At 39.5% G+C, this 27,806-nt stretch overlaps 1 long non-coding RNA gene across 2 annotated transcripts in view; it reads right to left on the bottom strand.

Annotated features, from left to right (window-relative positions):
- Window positions 1-27,806, bottom strand: part of LOC116445942 — a 77,453-nt gene that overhangs the window by 9,802 nt on the left and 39,845 nt on the right. For both annotated transcript variants that reach the window (XR_004240960.1, XR_004240959.1), the window contains one exon: window positions 25,674-25,762. This is a non-coding gene — a long non-coding RNA (uncharacterized LOC116445942). The remainder of the gene's footprint in view (window positions 1-25,673; window positions 25,763-27,806) is intronic.

Raw genomic sequence — 27,806 nt, 5'->3', positions numbered from 1 at the left:
AAACATGATACTGAATATAGGCTCACAGAACAAGTGAGTTTTTGTAGCTGGGCTGGTGCTGTCAAAGAGATGCACAAAGGAAAAAAATGCTGCAAAATTCTGACCTCATGGTTTGGTTATGGTGGGTAGAGCTGCAGAGCACCAAATCCTTGAGCACATAAGTAAAGCATCTGTGTACTTCATCTGTGCCAGTGCTATAGTACTGATTTCAAGAGGCACTACAGTAAGGGGAAAAAAGAAAATCACATTGTATATTAATATTTACACCTACTTTTTAGGTACTTGCATCATGTGCACAGCTACCCTGTTGGATAAAATCCCCACTGCAGATACAATCATATCTGAAGATATTGAAGAAATATAAACACTTAGCTGGTCCACGGCATTAGATCTTTCCTGCAGTCAGTCTAACCTCATCCAGAATTTTAAAGCACGTTTATCAGCCCTCTGAGTGCTCCTGTGAAAGCTTTCCGTGTAAAAATGTCATTTACCTTTTGTGGTGGTAGCTATAAATGTGAGCTATGAGTCTGAACAGGAAGTAGCATTTGATAGCACGACCAGACCTCTTCCTCTCTTGTCACCAGCCAGCACAAATGTGAGCTGCATTACTGGAGAGGACTGCTCTGCAAAAGGGTTCAGAAGGCAAGAAGTCATCTCTCAGCTTTCACCACAGAGGATACAATTGCAGTAGCCCAGCCTCTGACTTATCTGCCCAGCAGTAGATCCAACAGACCTAGCTGGCACAGATGGGGAAACATGAAATACATTTAAAAAACACTAGGAAACAGTTTACTGCAGAAAGGTAGAAATATGCCGCAACAGAGACAGTACTTTTCAGCCATGGCCTCGCAAAGGCAGGCTTTGACATTCTCTCAAATACTGTGCTCCTCCACAGCTCTGCACAGATGAGAACATTGAGGAGATCACCTATTTAACCTGTAGCTCAGACAGGAGTAACCCACTCTGCTCATCTTATGAAATCCAAGATAAGAAAATTTCACTCACATACACCAAGGTGCGCAGAAGGTACAATATCAACTCTCTTTTGGAAAGGTAAACAGAAGAACATGATAAATTACTAATGAATTACTACAAAGGCATGTGTTGGGATTTCACACCCTTTTTAACATTTGTAAAATAAGATATACTTATGGGTTCTTATTATACAGCCAAGATGAATTTTGAAAGCAAGCATTATACTTGACCAATACAAGTAACAGGGCTCAAGGACAGTCTACTTATTTTATAATATTATTTTATTTAGTCTGATACATCTTTGAGCCTCTTTCCATCACTCCTCTTCCCTCATAGAGCATTCCTGGTTTTGGAAGAGTGCAGAAACATTTCCTAGGTGCGGAAGGCCAGTACGAAAACAATAATTTTTGTCCTTTATGCTTGCAATGGGCATCTGACTGTGGTAATGTTGACCAGCCTCCCTGTAAGAATAACAGGGCAACATGTCGTTCTCTGTTGTTTAAACACAATGTGCAAGCAGTTAAACCAGGCATGGAGAAGGTTTTCAGCCTTTTTACACACTATAAAAAATGAGATCCCATCAGTGGCAAACTCAGCAGGAAGGGCTGAGTGGCCTCACCTCACCTGTCTGTGCCACACAGGAGTGGGGTCACTCGGCTATCCTCTGGCCAACTTGCCACACCTGTAGCCCACTGACAAGGATGTCAGGAGCTTCACCCACCACTGGCACAGCCACGTTAAACCTTCCCACATTGCAACACCTTCTTTCTTCTGCATAGATTATTCCTGTAAAGTACACTACAAAAGCTTTACTTTTTCCAAGAATGTGAAGCACCTGCAATCATGAGTTACAATCTGTGCTGGCCGTGCCAGGATGCCACGTAGCCCTCACTTTCAAGGGTGAAGTAAACAGCTTGAGGAAGAAGAAAGAGCTTTGAGGATTGTGTCATACAAGCATTAATATAATGCTCACATCAGCAGCACTGTGGCTTTTTAATTTAAAGCATGTATTCCTTTGAGAATTACCATTATCTCATTTTTTTGCACTCTACCTATTATACAATTCTTTTCGGAGATCTTAACGTGACTGTCATGGCTTCTGAAAAGCAGCAACCGCAACCCCCAGCCACCACCAGCCCTTTAAAAGGGCCCAGAGGGGAAAGCCAGCACATCAATTGTTACAGCTTTCAACGCGTCTTTTTTTAAAAAGGAAGAGTTAAGTGTTATTTTATGTATTTTTTCATGCATAATTTCAGTTATTTCTCAGTAAACATATATCCCTGGGCTCTAGCATTTCATCGCAGAAGTTTAATTGAAAAGGGAGTGGGGGGGAGAGGTTGGCAAGGGGCGGGGAGGGCAGTGCGGGAAGGTGGGAAGGGCGTGGGGAGGCGGGGAAGGCTGGGAAGGTGGGAGAGGCGTGGGAGGCTGGGAAGGTGGGAGAGGCGTGGGGAGGTGGGGAAGGCTGGGAAGGTGGGAAGGGCGTGGGGAGGTGGGGAAGGCTGGGAAGGTGGGAAAGGAGTGGGAATTGGGGAGTCTCGTTGACCGCCCCCCGCCGCTGCCTCAGGGCCGCCCCGAGCGCAGCGCCACGGCGCCCCCTGGCGGCGCCCTGGGCGCGCCGTGCGCGGGGCGCGGAGCGGGCGCGGAGGAGGCTCCGGCAAGGAGGGACCGGCGAGGGAGGGAAGCGCCGTCCTCGCTTGATGACTACACAATGAGTAGTGATATATTTTAATTTAAACGCCATAAACCTATTGAGTGCTTAATTAACTTTAACCGTCTTCAGTGGAATGAAGCCAATTTGAGGGGGTCAAAAGGAGTTGTTTCAATATCAAACAGTTTTACATAGTCAATCCATTCATTCGGCCTACAGCTACTGATTAACACACAAAATTAACATGTTAGTAAAAATTCATATTCAGGTCTCTGGGGAAATTAAGATGCACATGCACAGAGCATGATTAGCACAACTATTGTTTTCCCCCAACAATATAATTTAATGGGTTTTCAGAATTACAGAAAGAGAGACTGGGTGCTGGTTTGAATTGATTATTTACCACAAAGCTTTGAAATATAGAGAAGACGGAAAACATCCTGAGCCAAGAGGGCAGCGACAGAGGAAAACTGGAGCAGAGCAAGACCCCGCTGCAGAAGGGTATGGCTGGAGCAAAGATGCAGGCGGGCATCAGGCCCTCCCACGTCCCACAGAACCCAATCAGCCTCCCCAAGGACACTTCCCTCTGCCCTTGCCTACTGACGCCTTCCTCTCCGCCTCCCCTCCTTCCCTTTCATGTCCCGATGTTATTTTTCCATTGTGTCATTTGTTTTAGTAAGAGAACAAACAGCTCAAAGCTTCTTCCTATGCAGCAAAATATTGTACTTGCCAATTACTTTTCAGAAATAAGAGGATTAGGAAGGGTGCCAAACAGGCAAAGGAAAGACGAATAAAAGAAATTATGTTTTAAAAATTTACCACTGACAAGCCAAACAAAAGTGACTGCCTGGAGAACCTGGCTGAAGTAGTAACGAAAGAAAATGAGAAACCCTCAATGACTTCAGTAGTTTTTGGATCAGGCCCTCATACATGGGTGTTCCCCCCTACATGGTGTCCCACACATCCTACAGGGCAAATCATCATTTCCAGTACAGAGAGGCACCAGGAGAGTTACCTGTCACATGGGTACACACAGAGGTGCATCACAGGAAGCCTGAAAGCCAACAGCAAAGGAGGAAGGAAGAGAGAAGCAAATGTCTTCTTTCTTGCATCAAAAACTATCCACAGGCCTCTTGTGTTCACCAGGTTTAAAAAACTCCATGTAACAACTTATAGGGTTCAGATCAACCATTTAGTGTAAAAACAGACCCCTTCTACCTCTTACCTGAATAGTGTGACCAAGGTCTACACAAAGATAGATTAACTGTCAAATTACAAAGGTTTTGTGAGTGGCAAATGATCTCATGGCTTCCTAGGTTTAATGTATTAATTGTTTTATGAAGTCAAGACAGAGAGACAGGGAATTCTCTTATCATACATGCAGGTGGCCATACCTGCAGCTGGTTAGAGATCTCACTACTGCACTTCATCTACTGTGTTTGAGCTACCACACCTCAGCTCCCATAGCAGTCTGTGCAGTCTGTGGTGCAAGAGAAGCTACCTGAGGATACCACTAACACCCACAGTCATGGGAAGAGACTGGAGCTGGAATCAGTGAACTTTATGAGATAACCTGCACAGAACAGGTGCCCAAAAAGACTGTGCAATCTCCATACACGTAAATTTTTCTCAAAACTCAACTGCACAGAGTTGGATGGTGATGCAACTTTTATGTTAATTGAGCCTTCAGCAAGAGATTGGTTTAGGTGACTTCCAGAGATCCCTTCCCACCTGCAGTATTGTATTTCGTACATCAAGCATTCCAGTAGAGTGGTTCCTGATGTGCAGAAGTCAGTAGCCATAGCTCACACTGCACCAGGATATTGTGGAACAATGGCATCTAAACATGGTACAGCCAGCAGCACTTCATTGCCAGCTTGTGGAGCTCGGAGTTCAGGAAAAGCCAAGAGCACTGTTGAATACAACCTGGGAACATGCCCCTAAACTCAACATAATAAAATGCTGTCCACTGCCACAGTCCACAAAAATGACAAATTCAGGGCTATGATGAACCAGGAATCACTGAATCCTTTTGCAAAGTCTGTTAGAATTAGAATCCTAAATGCCAGAGCAAGGACACAGATATCTGCTTACCTGGTGTTGCAGATGTGTTTGGCAGAGGTAAAACGAAGCCTAATACAAATAAGCATTGAATTACTTGGGTCAGAATTTTCAGTTTAACCTTAAGAAGACTTACAGCTCTTCTGCCATTTTGGCATCTGGGCACACAATCCTGTGTGCCTCGGTGTCTTTGTACAGGTCAGATTTAAACACTTGGCAGAATTGAATCATTAGGATCACTAACAATGGGTTTGAATCTGTATTTAGGTGATCACTTTTGGAACAAGGACTAATGAGAACAATGACATACCCCATTCATTCTTGCATATGATTTCTATTCTGCATCTGATATTAGAGTAGTTGTATCTGTAGAAAATTTTAGGGACCAAAGGGTTTTATAGGCATCTGGAGTCTGTAGATCAGAAAACAGCATTAAAGCAAACTACTGGGGGTAGTGGAGCAGGAGAAAATGGGGAGAATTGACTGAATGTCTCATGACAGCATAGGTTAGGAAACTAATATTTGGTTCATCACCAGCTGATTTTTGCAAGAACTACGGTGAAGCACCTAAAAGTTGAAAGCTGAGAGTGATCTTGGACTCAGCCCTTAATCAAACACTAGAAGGACTGCAAGAGAATAAGCACAGTTCAGCAGTGATCATAGTTAAGGTTCACCTCCCTTCAGAATGTGATATGTAGTAGTAATCCACATAAGGTTTTAAGGAAGGGAAATTAATCATTTATTGCAAAGATGGAAGTCAGAAACAGCTCATAATAGGAAACTCCAAAGAAATAAAAGTGTATTTAAAGTGGTGGTAGTAAAAAATAATGGGAAAGCAAGACATAAATTTAGGATTGTGAAAAAATAAGAGGAACCTGCAGGACAGCCAAAGCTAGAGAAGCAGGGAGGATAACTAAATTTCAGAAGACTTCTCACTATTTAGTCTGTTTAACCACCAATACACAACTAGAAAAGGAGAATCAAGAGACTACAGAGACAGAAAAATATTTCTCCTAACCGGCATTAGCACAATAAAGCGGAGGAACTGTTCTGGTTTGATATATGCATGTTGCAGTATCCCCACTGCAACACAATAAGAGTCTTATTTCACAGATACTGGGGGAATGGTCTGCCCAAAGACCTATTCACATACAGTAAAATACTCCAAACCCAGAGACATCTAAGAAAATAATTGATTGTTTTTAGTGAATTTTCATTAAAAATTAGGATCAGACGAGGCTGACAAAGATTTCCAAGAGAAACAGACAATGTAGTTATTAAAGGAAATTTTGTTTGAATATCCATATACTTTTAAAAGGAATGGGAAAGGCCAAAGGATGATCATACTTAAAACCAGTTTAACAGACAGGTGTTATGGATTGGCCTGGAAATTGTGCATCACAGTCCATTTCACTGGATCTGTCTGAGTCAACAAGACAGACATCTAGATGTGTTCTGTTGATTGAGCAGGGCAAAGCAGCAGAGAGAAGGAGCTGAAAGTCTGACTCTGGCTGAGTCTTCTTTACATCACTATGAAGCCAAATAGTTAGAAACACATCAGCTGTTCTCCCAATGCAGCGTGAAGCTAAACAAGTACAGCATCTGGGAAGAGGAGTGAAAGGCTCCTGTCCTACTCACAGGAATTGTCAAAATTGCCAAACTAAGCACACATGGTTATTACTTAGGCAGTATTGAAGTCTTTTGATCAAAGTGCCGTCTGAGGATCTGCTAATGAAATAATCTTAATTGACTCGAAACACATCAGGATGGGTGTTGAGAGCAGGGAGTACTAAGTTACTGTCAAAACTAAAGTGCTTTTCAGGCCACACCTGGAACTCTGTTGAGTTTTGGTCCCCACTGTATAAAAGAGTTGTGGATGGCTTGGAAAAGGCCATAAAGACAGGGAAGCCTGACATACGAGAAAAGGCTGAGGGAACTGTGTTCAGCCTTGAAAGAAGAAGGCTTAGAGGAGACCTTGCCACAATATTCTGGTATTTAAAAGGTGTCTATACTAAGAAGGTGGAGACTCCCTTTCTACAAAGAGCTGAGGGGTACTTGGTGCAAGTGATCCTGGGGAGATTCCAGTTAGACACAAGAGGAAAGTTTTTCACAATGAGAACGTTCAGCCACTGTGATTATGTCCTCAGGGAAGTGGTAGTTTCCCCAACTTTGGGCACTTTTGAGGTTCCGCTGAACAGGCTGCTGTGCCATCTTGTCTAGACTTTTGCCAAGAAAGGTTCAACTAGGTGATCCTCAAGGTCACCTTCCAACCTGAAGTTCTGAGTAAGGCTCAGTAAACTGTCCAGCAAAAGGTGTCCCATGGGAAGAAGCAAAGTACTTGCTCCAAACCAATTTTGCATTTATTTTTGAATAGTTGGGAAAAAAGTGGGCACATAATGTTGTCTAGATGATAGAGGTCTGTACGTTCAAAATGGTATAACTTTGGAAAACCTCAGAGTTCCTCTGTGTATCTTTGCAAAGGGCAGTTTAGAAACACAAGGGCATTCAAATTTCAGGGAAAATAGGGCCAGAACATCCAGTAAATAAACTGCTTACCATTTTAACACTAGATACTAAAAAGTATGAAGGTTAATTTCTATGGCTCATGTTCAGGGAATCTAAATGTGTGGACAACATCTTCCCACTGTAGAAGCACTGTAAATAAAAAGCAACCATATGACCAAGAGGAATACCAGTACACATGGCCTTCAGGAAAGCAAGAAATAAAACCACTGCTATTACATCAATTACCTTTTTTCTCTAGCTTTGGCTGCTGCGAATCAAAGGATCCCACAAAATTTTATGGATAGAGATACTTTTCTCATGGAAAGAAATTAGGAAAAACAGGATGATTATCAGCAAAATTCTATAAATTACAGGAGATACCACACATGCAGCAAGAGAATTTTCCACTGGCCTTTCTCATAGTCAGTGAGACAGAAGTCCCAAGGAGAAATCAGAGTGTAACAGCAAAACACACTAGAGTCTAACACACAAGACGTAACAGAACCTCTTGTACAGAAATCAAAAATTTACATTAAAAAAATGAAAAAACTATTCAAAAATATGCCTAGAAAACATTAACACTTAGACAATCAAAAGATACTTTTATCACATCCATGGAAGCAAAAAATAAAATTTCAATCATGATAGAGCAGACCCATTCTGAGAAGCATCTCTCATAAAGAAATTCAGAAAAAAAAATGTATTTACTTCATTTATGTAAGACTAGTTCCTATCAAAAAGTAAATGATAAATAATGCTGAAGTAGCCTCAGCAGATATTTAGTTAAACCACATAATTATATTTCATCCTTATAATTTGTTTTTTTCACAACAGAATAAACCATAAGTAGGTGATTCACAGATCAATTCCATGCAAAGGCCAAAATGTATGGTTCCCATCTAAGAATATATGAGAAGATACGCTTTCAGTAACATAAATTATTTAGTCTAGCACAGACTGAGCAACACAAAGTTTGTAAACTCTGTGTGTAGATCCTCAAGCTCATACAATACTGTTAACTGGATATTCACCAATACATAAAATATATATGAGTTTAGGTAATATAACCCTCCACAAGTATGCAAAAAGTTCTGAAGCGTTTTTCACTAACTGGCATAAAATATGTTATTAAACCCCCACTGAATTTATTTCAGATCTTATTCTGTCTGGCAGTTGCTTTACTTTAAATAAATAAATGGTGAGGGAAAGAAAAACCCAAACAACCCTGGAGAAACCAAGTACATTAACAACTTGCATCAGTAATTCATCTTGAAGTGCACAAACTCACTTGACATCTACAACTGCAGTGTGTGTTTTCCACCAAAACCACACAGGCACTGACCAGTGGCCTATGACAAGACATAAGGACACACACATTTTACAGAAGTTTACCGCAATATCTTCTAGAAGGCTACATGGCAATCCTTTATTTTATGTATGTGGTGAAAATAGCACTTGATGCACCTGACATTTTTCCATGAATTTTTTCTATTGCACAAGTCATGGTCTCCATTTAAAAGTAGAAGAGCAAAATCATTTCCTATTATGATCTTTTCAAGCAGAATAAGTGAAGACTTATGGCAAGTTCATACCACTTCTAAGATGTTTAACACAAGTATCATAATTGTCACTTAATGGGTCAGGAAACAAAGACAGACTTGTCTCAGAGGTGTTGTCTCTTCTCTATAGATCACACTTATTTTCTTTTCATATTTAGGAAATGTAATTACATCTAATTCAAATTACAAGAGACAATAATTACACAAAGCCATTTTTTCTTTATAGTTAATGCTCTGAATATTTTATTTGCCAAGGCATACAATTTTCCAAAAAGAAAACATTAACTTATGTGGCCCGTATGGAATTTATTTAATTATATGATAATCCAATATGGTTCCCTGCAATTTATTATGTTAATTAGTTAGATTATGTGTGAAACATTTTGTAATGAGCCCATTCCTTTTCTTTATATGACTTTAAAAAAAAAAAAAAATCTTTCTAATGAACCATTTTTCTGCATTTATAAAAGGTATCTGGGCTTTGTAATTTAAATGATATGTTACAATGTATATCAAGGTAGACTTACTAAAGATTTTGAGAACCATAAACTGTATTTTGTGAGACTGCAATATTCTTACTATAACCAAACACAATAATTGGAGAATATTGTGTATTTGATATTATAACTGAATCCTGTACTACTTTGGCAGTAGGTGCAATATTACTGATTGCAAATGGAGGAGGGAAAAGAAACAAGAAAAAAAGGGAAAGACCTCCAGTAATTCTTCAACCAGGAGGGCAGAAGAGGATTAAAGAAAGCCTTTAATAGTCAGCATGTGCAAATCTCTTTTGGAAATGAGCCAACAACCTAGATCAACATGGATTTTTGCAAGAAAGCAAGTTACTGTTTGTTTCATACAAGTTAACTACAAGTTACTACTACTGTGTGAGCAGAGAAACAGATCATTAAATATAAAAACTCTTCCATGACATCTTCTTAAAAATATGTTTTCTAACAGTCCTGAGGTACTGTCTCTCTTGAAATTTCATTTTATATGTGCAATTTCCCTTTGCTTTCTAAAATGAGGAATGCACTCCACTTCCTTGCCTGAGTTTTCAATAGCAAAGGGTGAGCACCTTTAGGTTTGTGCCAGCACAGCCTTGTGTCAAGGCTGGAAGCGTTTCCAGAACCATGCTAGAACTCATACATTCTTCATTTAGCTGGGAATTTGTGTCTGATTCTTTACTCCCCAAATACACCCTACAGGAAGTGTACCTGATAGAGTACTGTGTGATAAAGTCCTGAAGGGAAGAGGGGCCCTAGAAAGCTGGTTGATCTTCAAGGATCATCTCCTCCAAGCTCAGGAATCGTGCGTCCCAACACAGTGGAAGTCAGGCAAAAAGGACAAGAGGCCTGTATGGATGAACAAGGAGCTCCTGAGCAAACTCAAACACGAAAAGGAAGCCTAAAGATGGTGGAAGCAAGGACAGGTAACATGTGAAGAATAAACAGTGATTGTCTGAGCAGCCAGATCAAGTGAGAAAAGCCAAAGCCGTGACAGGATTAAATCTGGACAGGAACATCAGGGCAACAAGAAAAGTTTCTGTAGTAAGTTGGTGATAAAAGGAAGACTAGAAGAAATGTGGAGCCTCTCCAGAAGGAAATGGGAGAGCCGATTACATGGGACAGGGAGAAGGTTGAGGTTCTCAAAGGCTCTTTTGCCTTGGTTTTCACTGGCAAGTGCTCCAAGCCACAATGCCAAGTTGCAGAAGGCAAAGCAGGGACTGGGAGAATGAAGGACCCACCACTGTAGGAGTCAGTCAGGTTTGAGACCATTTGAGGAACCCAAAAGTGCACAAGTCCATGGGCCCTGATGGGCATTCCTCAGGGATCCACACTGGGATCAGCACAGGTAACGTCTTTGTCAGTGACCTGGACAGTGGGATAGAGTGCAACCTCAGCAGGCTTGCTGACAAAACCAAGCTGTGTGTGCAGTTGCTGGAGGGAAGGGATGTCATCCAGAGGGGCTCTGACAGGCTGGAGAGGCTCATAAGAACCTCATGAAGTTCAACAGGGCCAAGTGTGAGGTCCTGCACCTGGGTCAGGGCAAACCCAAACACAGGCTGGGTCTTGGACTATTTCTTTACTGAAGGAAAAACCAGACCTAGAGGCCATGATAGGATTCATCTTTTACAAATTGTACAGATGTCATTAGTCTATAGGTGGTAGCAGGCAGAAATAAAGTTTAAAAAGCCTGCTGCTCAATGGTGATGCTCAACACAGAAAAATCCACAGAGAAATTCAAGTTGAATTAGCCTCTCTCCTTAGATCCTTAATGGTTTTTCCTATGTGCCATCTGAAAATATATTAATGCTGCAGAATCCTGATGTTGGCCCAAATGTCACCTTTAAGTCAGTTTCCAATTACTATCTTACCATTTATATTCATTTTCCCTAAATGGAGCACTGGTATAGCCCGATAAATAATTCTGCTGTGGTCACATATATTTCAAAAACTTGACAGGCCAGACAGCTGCAGAAGCCCTGTATGTATTTCAGATGACCTAAATTTTTTGGATCAACATATACTGATGTAATAATAATCAGTGGAGACAGAGGAGAAGGCTGTATTCCAAGCAAACTATGCTTGTGTAGATTTCCTCCGTTATTTCAATTCACATTTGCTTCCATGTATCCATATTCCTAAAATGCCTTTATACTTTGTGTGACATCTGTTGACTGTTGCTAACAAACTGAAAAGTATTGTTTATCCCTGTAAGAACAGTGGAAATATGCTGTATGTCAAAGTAAACGTTGTGCAACTAGTAACAGACCTTGCACCTCATGCAAATGCCATGAATTTTGGCTGCACTCGATACTTTGCTGACACTAGAATCACCAAACCTAACAGTAAATCATTACAAAATACCAATAGAACCCTCAAACCAAAAAAATCCATGAGAAATTTGAGTTGTATTTCATAATATATAAGCAAAATCCAACATAATTTCTCTCCAAGCTTGCAAGCAACTGATTCCTTAATACTGAATTTTGTGTGTCTCCATACTAAGACAGTACAAACCCAGAAAAATCTTTCCAAGGCTGGTTATTTAGATGTCTTCCTCAGTTAAGAAATATTGGAAACATAAAAAAATAAAATAACCAACACAGATGATTTTAAATGTTTACAATCTTTCACCTCAAAATTACTCACCTGCTGGCTTCTGAAAGACTGCACAGTGGAGGAACTCTCCACTGTATGTTCCTTTAGCAGATATCCTTGAAGAAAAATGTCACCATAAATTTGCTAGACTGAGAAGGTATGTAGTAGTCCAACCATGGTTTTGTTGTTGGTTTTTTTTTTTTCAAACAGCAATTTTACAGAATAAACATCCTAAATGTTCCTGTATAGCAAGCAGACTGTATTTAATTATCCCTTGGATATAACTGGGGCACTAGCCAGTAAGAGGAGGGAGGAGTGTCTAAATCACCACCATCACTTTCTCAGAGGTCTCCCACAAGGATGCTCCCTAGCAAGTCACAGCTGAGAGCACACCATGGACTAAGAGTTTAGTTCTCAGTACACATTCTTAGAATAGCATTAAAGGCTCTCTGACAGAGAGCCTTTAAAGCACCTTATCTTGCTTTAATGCTCATTAGAGAAGAATTAAGTAGGACTAATACACTCACAATGAAGTTTACATGAATGGTTCAAGAATGCCTGTGTTAAACTCCAGGTTTTTTTTCAGAGAGGAAAGTAGTGACCAAATATAGATCATATAAAACATATTCAGTTCCCACCACTACATATCACAACTTGTACCTCACAACTTCCCTCAACACTTTCTCATGACCTAACAATCAGCAGCTTCTCTGCGGCCTGTACTTTATTTGCTATTTCCCCATCAACACAGTGTGCACCATCAGAGCAGGGAATTAATCTGTGTCACGCTATGACTGGCAGGAGTTGAAACACTCCAGATCAGTTCTGTATAATCCTTGACAAGTCTTTCATGAAAAAAAACCCAAAAAACTCTGTGCACCAAGTCATGAGGTTCCTCAATTCTTAGCTCCAAGCCTTTCAATACTGCAATAGTTTTAATTTAAATGATTGGGGATGAACAAATATTCTTTCCACATGTATTGTACACTTCAACACACGACTGACAGTTTTAAAAACTCATGCATTAAAATAATTCTCTAGCTATGTATTTAAACAATTAAGTCATTATTAATTCAGTAAATACCATAATAGGCTTTTAGAAATTACAAAAGAATCCTTTCCCATGACATACATCGATATCATATTTGTCTAACTAGGTGATCTGCTTATTATTCACCAATTTAATTCTTTCTTGAATTATGTAGCAACAAAATGCACAAAGGAACAAAGTTACCCTCTGTAATTATCTGACAGGATAAGTTTCAAAATCCTGATATGCCAAACTAACTAAAAACACCTTAGTGACACCACAGGACCTCCCAACTCTCTTGGCACCACAGGGTTAATCTCACACATTTAATATCCTACCTCAAACAAGAATAATTGTAGCAAGAACCAAGGTCTTATGGAAGCTTTAGTATGATCGTGCTACTTCTTCAGAACACAACAGTAAAAAAGCCATGCAAATGGAGATGAATGGAGCACAAGCCACCGAGGTAATTAAAAATGTATTTTCCATCTTCTAGTAATTGAATTGTGTACAAGCTGCAAGTTAATGAGGTCATCTACCCTCAAGCACTGACAGGAAAGCAGGAATAATTATCTTTCAATTTTTTCTTATGTAGCAATTAATTTTAACCATTCGCCTCCACCCCACTCCCACTTCCTTCATTCCAGTCAGTCAAAGTCACGGCTAAGCCGAATTGACAAGCAATTGATATGGTGGCGGCACGGAGCCGCCGAGGCGGGCAAGGTAATCAAGGGGCTGCAGCTGTTGAGGGCTAAGCGCTTCCAGGTGAATGTCGCCTGAGATTTTGCATTCTGCCACTTGGAGGACTTGGGACACACAGTAATGCCTGACAGCACATCTGGTGCCAGGTGGGCAGGGAGGGGACATCGCTGACTCGGAAGGGAACAGAAGGATGGACAAGGATTGATGAATGGACAAGACTAGAAACAAAAATGTCTTTTTTGTTGTTGTTTTTCTTTCTGGGTTGGGTTTTTGGGTTGTTTTTTGGTTTTTTTTTGGGCTCATCTGCTGTCATTGAGTATTGCAAACTACAGCTGTATTTAAAAACAAAGTGTAATGCCTTGGCTTGTAACTCAAAATGCAAACACCAATTAGACTCCAACCCTTATGATGCCTCCTGTAACTATCTGACATGGACTTTCAGCAACTCTACACTTAAAAGGAACAAAACGTGCCAAATCAAATCTGTGAGAGTAGGACATGAAGAGGAGTTTGGCACTTTGACCTGTGGACCAAGGCCTCTCAAGCTCTGTGCAGATGTCCACATTTATAATTGAGCTGGCAATCTCTGTCCTCCCTTTGGCCTGCACTATCTTTCAACAGCTAAAATGAGCAGTTCTGTTCACAAAAAAGCAAGCAACACCACTAATGGAACAAATGGACTTAACCATTTCACTAAAAGGATCAAGATCAAAGGAAAGAGGCTTAAGCATTTGGTTATTAATACAACTCCTACCTTTCCTCCCTCAGTGAAGACTATTCATGTTGTTAGCACATGCTAAATGCCATGCACACGATGGCCATCTGAGCCCATACCAAAATGACAACATATCCCCATATGTCAGTGCACATCAACTTGTTCCAGCTGCACTCAAGCTAAACTTCTTCAGCAATTACTAATTTTTGGCTCACAGTTTTAGAAAGAAACCCTTTCCCAACAGCAAAAATTCTAACTCAAATATCTTAAATTGTGGATTATGACAACAATCAGGTCTTACTCACCTGCCTGAGCAGAGCAGCAAACCTGCCTGCCAAGGAAAAGTTTTTCACACTTGCAAGGTGTATTAAAATGTCTTTCCTACATGCACTACTACAGCTGGAGAGAAACCCCATAAAAACAGTAGAAATTATTCCGTGTCAGCAGTGGTGTAAAGAGAGAAGAAATCTTTGACTTTTGCCGTGGACTCCAAGTCCACAATCCATCTGCCTCCTCCTAATACACTTACAAGCCAATTCAAGGGGTAGTTCTGAAGTTGATTCTACTCATTTCAGAAGTTTCCAAAAAATGTGTTTCCTTTTAGATGAGCATAATTATCAAAGCAAAGCTCAGTAGAGAAGGTGCCAGAGGTTAGTCCCTGGTGCTTACCTCATTAGAAATGCAAACAATGGTTACTGTGTGGGTGAAACTAGAAAACACCTGGAAAAGTGGTACATATAAAGGTCACCTCAGCTTCAGTATAAAATTAGCATCAGGAATGAAATCAAAGGCAAGCAAATGCCAACATGTACACACTGTAGGGAAAAGGAGTCGTCGCTTTCTTTTGAGCAGATGAAGAATATAACAACATATGACAGTGCAGTAATAGCAGTAATTTCTATATATTTATTTTATCACCTAACTTTTGCAAGAGAGTCTTCTATTCTTCTTCCTATTGATGCTGCTTTTCACAATCTAAAAGCTGTCGAGGCAAATATAAATAGACCAGTAAGTGGAAAATAAGTTTGTTTCTCCTGAAATGAAGATCAATTTTTGCTTTGAGCAGGAGACTTCATGATCTCTATTTCTCATGTCATAGGAAGATGTTTGATGCAACTCTATAGCATATGTATAGAGCAACCGCTTCACAAATATCAGCAAAAGGAGTTCTTCCCAGAAAAATTGATGCCTTTTGCATTTTTCTTCAATGCTGAGAAGCACCCAAGAGACTAGAAATTAAATGGGTATCTACTCTGAGAAATCACAAATGAAAACAAGAGCACTGATTCACATTTAATCAACCAGAAATGAATATTCTTGGATAATCACAAAACAAAACCCAAAACGTTTGCTCAAAATTTAAACAACAAATAAATAAACAAACAAACAAGGCCAAAATCAGGACAAAACAAAAATTCAACTTTCCCTCCAAAGTCCCCCTAGTTTAACTAAGAGAAGGTAAGTGCAAACCTGGGACAGTTGTGAATACTGGTGACAAGTCCAGATGAACAGCAACCGGTTACAGTATTACAGAGGAAAGCACACCCACAAAGCTACTGTTCATCACTCATAATTAAACTCATTTGAAAACACTACACACACGGACATGATGGAAAGACATGAGTTGTACTACAAAGACAAAATCATTCTTAGTGGTTAGTTAAGTGTTGTCAGTCAATCCTAACCATTTCACAGTCAGCTCTCTCTCTCTGTAATGGCAGATTAAACTTGGCAGACTTGATGGGGCGTAATAAACTTCATGTAGCTACCATTGCTCCTCTTTTTGCAAACCTAGGGCATGTTCATCCCTTTAGGTTTACTCCAAAAAGCCCAGATTAAACAAGAAGATCAGTTTCCATGTCCTCTGGAGGTTCTGCATTAGAAGGGAAAGTTCAAATACATGTGCACAAAGTGAGGAACTTGCTTGATCCTCTCTCCTGCCTCTAAGGTGCAGAAGGCCAGGGGAGCGAAGCACTGACTCAAACAGTGCCAGGGAGCAAAGAGCAAAGACAAGGCTTCAATAGAAGGTCAGCATTACGTGGCTTCTTTTCTGAACACAGACAAGGTTTCTGGGCCAGATAAATGGTCCCTCCTGGGAAGCATCCTGTCTCACACAGGAAATAGGAGATGCTCCCTCATAAGAGAAGGTAACCTTGACCATTTTCTGTGGTTTGTTTTCCTTGCATCTCCCAGCATCCAAAAGTGTTGTCTCAGCATATTTCTAAGGCACAATCCTACTTAATCCTCTCAGTATCTGTTTACAAACCTGTCGCCCATCAATTTGACTACTCCCTCTTTGAACCTGCAGATACTGTGCCTCTGCAACTTTCTGTGGCACTTGATTTTAGAGTTTTGCTACCCACTGTGTTAATACTTTCTCTGCATGCTTGTCTTCTGATTTGTTTAAAATTCTCATATTATGCCAACAAAGAGTCTCTTTCCCTGATCTTCTGTCATGAACAGAGTAGAAACAAGAGGCAGCTACTCCTGAAGCTCAGTATAAATCACAGAAGGATTTCAAAAGGAGAGAGAGAAGAAAGAAAAAAAAAGAATAATTCTTGCCATCAGAAGCAAACATCTTGTCCTAATAGTCAAAGCATTTTAGCTGAAATCCAAGATGATACAATTTCCTTACATTCAGGGATTTTAAATATCCCATATTTACCACAGACTTATTTAGCACTCATGATAAAGTAACTTGAGTTATATGACATGAAAATGACATATTAAAAAAAAAAAGGAGAAAAAAAAACATTTAGAGTAGATTCTAATGAATAGAAGCTAAATTGTAATGATGCAAAAATGGACATTTTTTTATTTTTTTAATACTTAGTATTGTCAAATTTTCTTTTACATATTAATATCAAATCTATTATTTTTATCCTATATATATGTTGTATCTCCATATTAAATTGCTTTGGGGATGTTTCTCTTTTTTGTTACAACTACTTTTTGTGATACACTTCTATATGAATTTTATATGTCCAATTTCTGTAAATACAAGTCTTCAGATTTGGATTAATCCCCTTTTCTACCACTTTGCAATGTAGATCTGGTGGAGATGGACATATGAATCGTCACCCTTTAGCTCCAAAATAAAAAGCCTTTCTTGAATCAAACCAGGGTTAGCTGCTACTTGGGTTAACCTTTTTAAAAGGGAAGCATCCCTACCTTAACATACATCAGAGTGCATAACAGTGTTACCTGGTTGCCAAAAACCTCGATGATCAGGAGAATTCATGCAGCAAATGCAACTCAAAAAAGCAGGTTAAACAATTTCTCTTTAAAAATTAGAAGCCTAAAATTTACAAGCCATTCTGAAATAAACCACAGCCGGAATAAAAAGCAAGAAACATTAAGTGCTTTAGTCTAGAAAAGCACACAGAGTAATGTGATTGGTTTCCTCACAATCAAAAGCTTGTAGCGCGTGAAGTGGAATCACTGCTTGGATGCTGAAGTATAAAGGAATTTATGTTCCCACCACCTTGCAGCAAGACACATTGCCTCAGACACACTGGAATAACTACACCTCGATACAATTTTGTTTGAATACAACCTGTTCTTTTCAATAATGATCTGCACAGGAAAGCTGATATGATTTAATCCTATAGAAAAGGCATCAACACAAGCTGTCCTAAACACTGACATAAGACAAGTACGAAGTTCAATTTTGCTTAAATTTGATAACCAAAGTGCCACTATGAAAGGTAGAACTTCTCATACACACATCCCAGGCTCTTTTTAAGTGAAACTAAATTTGATATAGCATGTTTTACACCATGAACTGAGAAAATTGCTCACCATCCCTATTTGTCTGTACCACATTCCTTACAAGATATTCTTCCTATTATTTTGAGAACACTAAAAGAAGTAACCTGACAGAACCTATTCAGTTCATTACCTTCTCTTAGGGGAATATCTAAGAGCCCCAGACCTGCCTACAAATGTGCATCCCTAAACTGCCAGACTGTAAAAGAATATGGTCCCAATCCAGAGGCATGTCCAACCTAAGCTTTAAAATTCAACTTGGAGTTTCCATTTACAGTATTTAATTTCTGATAATTGTGGGTAACAACTTTTGACTTGAGACAGGTCAAATCACAGAATTGTCAGGGTTGGAAGGGACCTCTGGAGATCATCCAGTCCAACTCACCTGCTAAGGCAAGGCCACCTCAAGTGGGTTACTCAGGTGGATTCTGAATGTCTCCAGACAGGGAAACTCCATGACCTCCCTGCACCACCTGTTCCAGTGCTCTGCCACCCTCCATGTGAAGAAGTTCTTCCTTATGTTGAGGTGGAACTTCTTGTGTTTTAGTTTATGGCCATTGCTCCTCATCCTGTCACTGGGCACCACCAGCAAGAGTCTGGCACCATCCTCTTTTTGCCTGGCTTTGAGATGTTTATATGCATTGATGACATGCACTCTCAGTCTTCTCCAGACTAAGCTGGCCTAGCTCCTGCAGTCTCTCCCCTTAAGAGAGATGCTCCAGACCCCTCACCATCTTTGTAGCCAGGTGGATGGACCCACTGGACCCTCTCCAGCTGCTCCTTGTCTTCCTTGAACTGGGGAGACCAGAATTGAACACAATACTCCTGATGTAGCCTCACTAGGGCTGAGTAGAGGGGGGTGGATCACCTCCCTCGACCTGCTGGACACACTCTTCCCAATGCACCCCAGGATAACATTGGCCCTCCTGACTGCAAGGATGCACTGCTAGCTCGTGGTCAACCTGTCATCCACCAAAACTCACAGGTCCTTCTCAGCAGAGCTGCTCTCCAGCAGGTCAGCCCCCAACCTGTCCTGGTGCTTGGATTAATTCCTCCCCAGGTGCAGGACCCTACACTTGTCCTTGCTGAAACAGACGTATCAACACAGTTGAAAGGTTAATGCATCTCCTATAAGTGCTTACAGAACATAACTTTTTTTTAATGCTAAAATAGATGATTACAAACTTATGTACTCATGAAAGATTTTAGGCTGCACCATTAAATACTTCTGTTTTTCTAAATATCCCATCTACCCAACTGTTGCTTATCAGTCATCCATTTAATTATTGTACTCTCTTGCTTGATCTGCCTTTGCCACCCTGTGATAAGTTGTGCTCAGGTGTACTGCACACCCTGTTCCAGGCACTCTTTTCCCTGCCCTCTCCAACAGTCGCATAGGGCATCCACATGAAATATACCTTTACAAGAAATTTCGCACAAATAGGGAAATAATTGATTGTTTCTTTGGAAGAAAAAAAAAAAAGGCTGAGATCTGAAAAGAACTCTGACCCTATCCAGTAAACAGGATATCAATTTACCACACAAACTCACGCATATCGAGGGTCCGTGGCAGCCCAGACAGGGACTCGGGGAGATCCGGGCATGAAGAAAACTACATGAGGTATAAATCATAGCATTAAGGCTGCCTCCAGGGCAGGGGATCCACTTCAACGATCACAGTGACATTTACTGAAGGTCCTTGACCGTCCTGGGGGTTCTCTGCAGCTGTTTAACTATGAAATCAAGGTTATTCCATAGGATCTTCCTAAGCCTCACAGAACAGGTTGCTGACTGTGCTGGTCCATAATAATATCTTTTTAAGAAAACCCCAATTCATATTCTTTGTTGACAGTAGTATTTCATTTCAAAAGCACCTTCATTTCAAGGCATTTCCATTCACCAGCTGGTTCAATATTAATTTCTCATCCCCTCCTTCTAATCACACATGAAAATTATGAAAATTAGAGGATAGGCAGAAGAGAATAAAGCAAAAATGGAAGATTTCAATGGGTGTTCAGAGAGTAATCTATGAAAACAGCATGAATTTCTTCTCAAAGCAATGGGGAAATTCTGCTACCTCCACACACCATGAATAAAACACTGCATATTAGTTCCAGCTAAGTCAATTCTCTTAAATTGAAAACTCCAATGCAACTAAGTTTCATTAATTTTTTTTCATTTTTGTGAAGTTACATTGTTCCTACCTATCCAGAGATTTGATTAGAAGTCACATATGGTCAGTTACAGCCGGCTTAATATTCCCTCAATGATTCTACACACGTCAAGTTACTGTCTCTTGGCAACAATACTGATTTACTTGGATATTTTTTATTTTACTCTTTTCATTGAAAATGTTCTTCCTTCATTCCCACCTCAGAAGTGAAATACTTTATTCCTTAGGTATTGCCTGAGAGGAGAAAAGTGATTTTAATTTCTAATGTATCGGTGCAGATTACTTACTGAGTTAAAAAAACAGAACTTGTATCAGTGGTTGAGATATATGGCTCATCACAAATTATACTTTGCAATTCTGATCAGCAGAAATTATATATTTCATACTTTCATTCTGTTCACATTCAAGTAAGGCATTTAACAATCCAGTATTTAATTGAATAAAAGAAAAAAGGGTTCTAGAATTTTGAAGAAACATTTTCTGTGATATTTAGAGTATTCAGATGGTTTGCTCCCTTTCCAAAGCATGATTCTGTTGTATGACTGTTAAAAGGTAAACCTTGAATAACACATAGTGTACTTGAATTAGTGTTTACCATTATCTTCAAAAGAGAAGATAAAAACTCAAGGAAATGCTACTGGGCCAGCCCTGCCTCATAGCACATGTTACACTATTGACTGATGGCCTAAGACTGAGAAGAAAACAGAATTTAAAATTATCATCTTCCTTATTGAAAATCATATTTTTGATTATAGATGTTTTATGACAAATAACTTAAAGCCCTACTCAGAAAAAATGCATGATGCTTTCAATGCCCAGTCTGCATTTGTGCTGGACTGAACTTCAGCAAAGTAGTGCTGCCCTGCAGCACAGCATAGAATGAGTCCAATAAAGACAGACTGCAAGAAGATCAAAGTAGCAAGACATCCTTGCTTTTCTTCTGTTTCCTAGGATGCTTCTCTAGACCTGTGCTTCTTTCATTTCCATGTTTTACAACAGTCATAACAGTCATTTGGCATTTACACCTGGATTAATTAAGCTATAAATACTGCACACACACCCCCCCCCCTTTAATATATCCAGCTAGTTTTGGGATGTTAGCAACTCACAGTATCTATTTCACTAAGAACATTAGGCTATTAAGTGATAAATTATTAATTATCCTTTCAAGTAGAGTTTCTGAAGAGTAATAATGAAAATAAACAAATCCAGATTAAGCAGGTCTCTGCAGATTCTCTGTCCTTTCAAAACAGTTGTCTGTCCTTCTACAGTAGCACCCCTTGGTTCTTCAAAATGGTTACTCAGTAAACAGCTCTGAAATGCTGACTGAGAAGGTCAAGTATCAGAAACAAGTAGCTGATTTGCTTTCTCTCTGCACCTTTTAATCTCTCTAAGGGAATTTCCACTGTAAGTGACAATCACAACTCATCACAGTAGTGGCTTTTCTGACAGAAACACACACCCACAATGAGCTGGTCAATGACCCACTGGATCTGCCAGGACACTTCAACACCAGTTAAAACAGAATGCTTTTTCAGTTCTAGACTAAGTAAAAATTAAACATGCAACTTTTTCAACTTACTCCTAACAGCTGACCTCAAGGCAGTGAAGCAACTCTTCAAGTTCAAGATCAGCTAAACCCTCACCTTCCTCCAATAGTGATGGTTGCACGTGATTGCAAATGTATCTAGAAAAGAATGACCCTGTGACAAATTTGCTAGCTGAGGTGTTGGAGCAGTCTACCTGCATTCCTACACCTCTCCTCCTGCGCTCTGTAACAACAAAATTCACTATGTGCTAACAAAAATCCCAATCACCTCCATAAATCTTGATCTCCCCTACACTATGCCTTCTCTGACAGGCAACTTTACACCTTTTTCACCTAGAAGGCTTGCACTGTGAATTAAAATGTGACTTCCTTCCTTCCAGTAAAATAGAAAAGGAAATCAAAACTAATCTTCTCCTAGGTCATTCCCTTCCCCCCCAGTTTATGTGGCACAGACCAGCCTGCAATAATCAAACCAGAGCCATTTAGTGTATAGTCTAGTCTTGCTGTGACTAATAGGATGATTGGTTGTATAGCTTCTTTATGGTTGTTCATTATATCACCCTTACATAAAGTAATTTAATTTCAGTGGGATAATTAGGGTATTTCTAATCTAACTGATAGTCTGAATGAAATGAGATTCTCAGAGGGAGATTTGTGTACCAGGAGATTGGTGACCTCCGGCCCCAATTTTCACACAATGTATTAAGCTGACAGCCTTACTTCCAAGCCCTGCTGCACCGGCACCTCACCACTTGTGCAGATGTATGTGCTACAGACAGCAGCTCTGAATGAGGCTCTTCCACCCAAAATCCCATTATTAAGGGAAACGGTAATTTTTTATTTGGATTACAGAAAGATGATCCAGGCCATCATTCACTGGTTGAAAATACAGCCCTGTTATTTATCTGCCATGCAAAGCATGCATCTAAATTCTTGATTTTAGACTGTGCCTTACAGGGCAGAATTGAAGATATCCTACATTCACTTGATCAACACCTACACTTTTGTAAGTATTAAAAAGAAAATTTCCCTCTTTGTGTTTTCCAGAAACATATGCAAAAGTTGAAGAAAGCAGCTTCCAACAAATCGAATCAATGCCATATTTTATTTATGAACCAAAACCCTAAGTTTCTCTACATTTTGCTGTAACCTGTAGCTGTCAAGCAGACCAGACAACCTGGCTGCTTAACAGACAAGATGCTCCACTTCTTCACTGGCACTTTTGTACCAGCTCATTTCTTTCCATGTCTCTGTTCTCTGAAAACTGACCTATTCCTTTCCCACAGTACCATCCTGGCTCAGACCAGTCCAATTCTCTGCAAGCAGCAAAAGCCCTTTTCCTTCAGCTAAGTGTGGACTGAATCCCACTACTGTAACCAAACCCTCCTCATCATACCTGCAGCTTTGTCTCTGCGGTTGCACATTCCTCTGCTGATCCTTGGCTTTACAAAGGACGATACCCTTGAACACCAGAAGCCTTCACCCGCAGACCTTTGAAATTATTTCCCTGTGATTAGTAAACCTTTTTAACCTCAACAGCTTAGCCTTTAATCCTAAGAGCTAATAGAAGTAGAAAAGGCCTTACAAACCGAGGAAAACACTTTGCTCTGTCACATAATTTGGTTTTAGTGTTCCAATATTTGATTTAAAGACAGCAAATAAGTTATATGGGCTTTCAAGCTTCTTTGTCCCTGGCTAACATAAACAGCTCAAGCAAGAGACTGAAGACATCACTGAAAGTCTCTTTCCCAGACACAGTAACATCCTGTATACAGAGAAGTCAGGGTTCACACTAACTTCAAAAGCATCACAATTTCACCTAAAGCTCTAGTTACACACAAATAATCAACACACACTATCAAATATATATACTGTGTATCTATCAAATATGTAATTTCTGTATCTATGTACACCCATTTAGTACGTGTGTGTATATATGCACAGAAATAAATTAATATTTTTTTCTATTTCAGCATAATAAAGCATAATTTAATGAAAACAAAACCTCAACATTTATGCTTGAGCACAGATGAAAATATATGATCTATAGCATTTATACCTCTACACTTAAATCAATAGAGTTCATACAGGAGTAATTATTTTCAAGAAATTTTTCTGCAATTAGCACCTTTTAAACTGACCTATGTAATTTTAAAATATCAAAACCCAATGAACTGCTACATATTATAGCTACCTCTGCGTACATCCATATTTTAAACTCCTTGGTGGTGGGTATAAATCCAGCATAAGAGCCCACACCAAGCTTTATTTCACTCAATCTCTCACATTATCATTTTTCAGTAATGTTGATTTGTATTCTGTATTTTTCACCAAGCCTTGCACTTGTAGCTATGTTGGGAATTTGTGGTTGGAAAGTCACCAACCTGAAATACGGTAGTGGCTGTTTTACAGAAGTCATGGTCTTGTCAGGGCCTGTTTAGAGGACTCCTGAGTTCATGGTTCCTTGACCTTACAAAACAAAGAAGCTATTATAGTTTAATGGGCCAATATAGAGGTTTATACAAGAAGAAAAGAGTTACATACTAGAGATGACAAAGGGCTGTTTTCTACTTTTTGCAGATACCAACCTAATTTTAAATATATTTTCAAGAAAAGATAGTGTCAGTCAAAAGTAGCTTTAAAATAATATCATATTTTATAGCCTCTTCCTCAGATGGCTGCCTTAAAATTTCCCAAATTATTATTCCTGGTCAAAAGAAATGAAAACAAATTAACTCCTTACAACATTTGCAAATAATCTTACATCAAGTGATTGCCCAAAATAAAGAATACTTTCTAAGGTAAATCAATTTTACATCAAATCATAAAAGCTTGGAAGGGAAAAGTGAAAGCAAACACATTATTATTATTATTATTGTACTGGTGTATTTAAGTTAGTACCAGATTCTGCTCCATTTCTGCATCTGCCATCAAGTCAGTACAACTCAGTATTCATCTGCACTTTGGATGAGTCTTCAGAGATAGAGTATCACTGACTCTCCTTTACAATGTACTCTGACATCTCAGATGAAGAGTTACAGACACATTTCTACTTTAGGGATTTGATTTTCAAAAACTTCAAGTGTTAAGGAGTATATTTAATTTGAGCACTGAATGCTAATTTACACAACGTGAAAACTGTGTTTATGGTCAGCTGTGAACCTATTCATTTGCACGGGCTCATCGTTCTACACAAACAGAAACAACTGCTCTGAAGTTCTAGCAAAAATTTCCTCTCCTCCAGCCAATCCTTTCAACAAAACTCTCTTGCCTCAGTTTGCTTCTGTTCTGAACCCTTTCAACCCTGTCAGAACTTAATTTCTGGTGCTTTTAAGAGAAATCAAGACTGAGCAACTCTGTGCTAACCTGAAGATCAGTTATTTCTGTAGAAAGATAAGAGATAAGTAAGAGAGCACCAAGCTACAGTTCATTTCTATTCAATTAGCCTTCTGCTGGACTGACCTATGTTTTATGTACAAGTCAAGGTAGGCCTACAAGGATAATCTGAGTTGGAAGAAGGAAAACACAGTTAAATCAATAGCAGAAAATTATCTTTTTTGTGTGTAACTACTCAGTTGTGCCCTGATATCAAACTGAGAAAAAGCACACAAAAACTATCTCCCCTTCAGAAAAAATAGTAATAACATTACAACCCCCTTTATTCTTAGAACAGTTACTAGAGCAACAGATTGCTACGGTATAGCATAGAAAGAGTCAAGGAAAGAGAAGACACCTATAGGACACCTTTCACATATTTCAGCAATATTCAAACCATGCCAGCATTAACAAAGATACCCCTCAATCACAAGAAGCCTTACTAAAGTCCATTTTCAAAAGCTACAACTGCTATGAAGACATTATTAGAAAATAGCTTTATTTCTTACCCATTATATTACTGCCACCTAATAAAATACTTCAGCTAAAAAATCCAGACTGTTTCAGGAAAAGTCTTGAAGAAGCATCACTGTCAGCACTGTTCAGAGGTGGGAGACAAACAGAAGGGAAGGGGAAAAAAAACCAACAAAATTTTAGGTAAAAATCACTCTTACTCAAGTGTTATTAATAAAGTAATCTACTGATTTTTTAATTTAGCATTCTACCCCTTTTCCCCCTTGAATTTTTTTTAGGTGCAGGATTTGGATCTTGGCTTTAAGCACTACACAATATTAAAATACTCTGTAAAATTACTTCAGCATTGTTATGAATGAAGTCTCCCAAGAGAACTGCAAATCATACAATTCTTAGTGCAATTTGTTCAGTGCTTAAAACACTCGAGATTCTCCAGGAAGAGGTTATCTATATTGATGTGTTATATAAAACTCATTAATTACCATAACAAACTTTGCCACCACATTTCAGCAAAACCCATGTAACTAAATTAAGGGTAATTCTCCAACATTGCAATGAAATAAAAGTTTAAAAAAGTCAGATATACAGTCCACTAGAAAAATCATACATCGATCATACTTTGTGCTTTATCATGGTCTTGCTATTTTTTCCTGGGAACAGTGATTGCTTAGCTTGTTTCCTCCATTGTCTCCAGTGATTACTGGAATCACTTTTCTAGGGTAAACAAGGTGAAAAAACCCCTCTTTCCCATTGTCCCATTTTCTGTCAGGAAGGATTGAAGCAAAGTAGGCCTCCCAATAAGTTTTCTAATCCAGATAAGCAGGGCTAAGATATCTGACAGCTGTTTCACGCTCTTCATCATCATCTGAAACAATCAGTACGCATTAGAGAGTACTTTTCCCTTTACAAAGGTGATAATTAGATAACAAGCTGAGATTAAAGTAATTACAGTTAGACAGCTGGCAAGGCAGCACAGTCATGTTGAAATATTGTTGATACTTCAGCATCTGGTTCTAATAACAGCACAGGCTAAAAGATTTTACATTAATTACAGAACATAATTTAATATAAACATATTTAATTACAATTGATGAGCGATAAACTGTTCAAGAACGACTTAACCCCTTACACATGTCAAAATGATTGGAACTTCATATATATCTTTCTACTTCCAGAGCAAGCTACAGTCAGTATGAAAGGTGGATCTCCAATTTTAAGAAAGCTCTGTTACTGGAAAGGTGAATTGTTGATACATTTAAAAAATCTAATTTAAAAACAATTTAAACTGCCAGCATACTACAGAATTCAAGACTGGCTCTGTTTAGGCAGAATTGCAGCTAAGCCCAAAATTGCTATCTCAAAAATTCCATAGCAATTGCCACCCAAGCCTGAGGCATCTACAGCTCCCTGGTGCCTGTATAGTTTTCCCAAGGATGCTCTCAATTCCTCTGATCTTATCAATGCTAGGCAACACAGAGCCTTTGCTCCTTCCTAAACCACTTTGGATCCAGCTGCAAGGACCTGCTCCAAGAGTGCAAGGGATGCAAGGGCCCTCCTGTGTATTTGAAAAATTCATTGCATGAGACACCAAACTGTTCTAGTAGTGCTGACCCTGGAAGGTAGTGACCCTAATCATTAACTTTCTCCATCACTCTTGCTCTTGTATTCCTCTCTGGTCTGGTCAGCATTGCGGTTTCCTGTATGTACCCAGGCAAAACTATGTGGGGTTGGGAAGGGCCAAACAAGATCACTACAGCTTGAAAAATGACATTGGTGGCAAAGAAGGGTAGAAATGAGACAAGCTAATTCCTCTGACTAATAGGAAGAAAATGAAGATGGTTGCTTAAGCTATTAGAGAGCATCGAAAGAGGCCATAAGGATAGTGAAAGACCTTGAGGGGACAACACTTTGTTCAGCCTGGTGAAGAGGAGAGTGAGGGAAGACCTCATTGCAGTTACAACTTCCTCATGAGGGGAAGAGGAGGGGCAGGTACTGATCTCTTACTGCTCCTCACTCTCATGACCTGTGACAGGACTTGAGCAAATGGCATGAAGCTGAGTTGGGAGGTTTAGGTTCTTCACCCAGAGGGTGGTTGGGCACTGGAACAGTGAAGTGGTCACAGCACCAAGCCTGTCAGAGTTCAAGAAGTGTTTGGACAACACTCTCAG

This window comes from Corvus moneduloides, chromosome 6, assembly GCF_009650955.1.
Source record: "Corvus moneduloides isolate bCorMon1 chromosome 6, bCorMon1.pri, whole genome shotgun sequence".
Classification (NCBI taxonomy): Eukaryota; Metazoa; Chordata; class Aves; order Passeriformes; family Corvidae; genus Corvus; species Corvus moneduloides.
The sequence above is the reverse complement of the archived record's forward strand: the minus strand, read 5'-3'. Positions and strand labels throughout refer to the sequence as shown.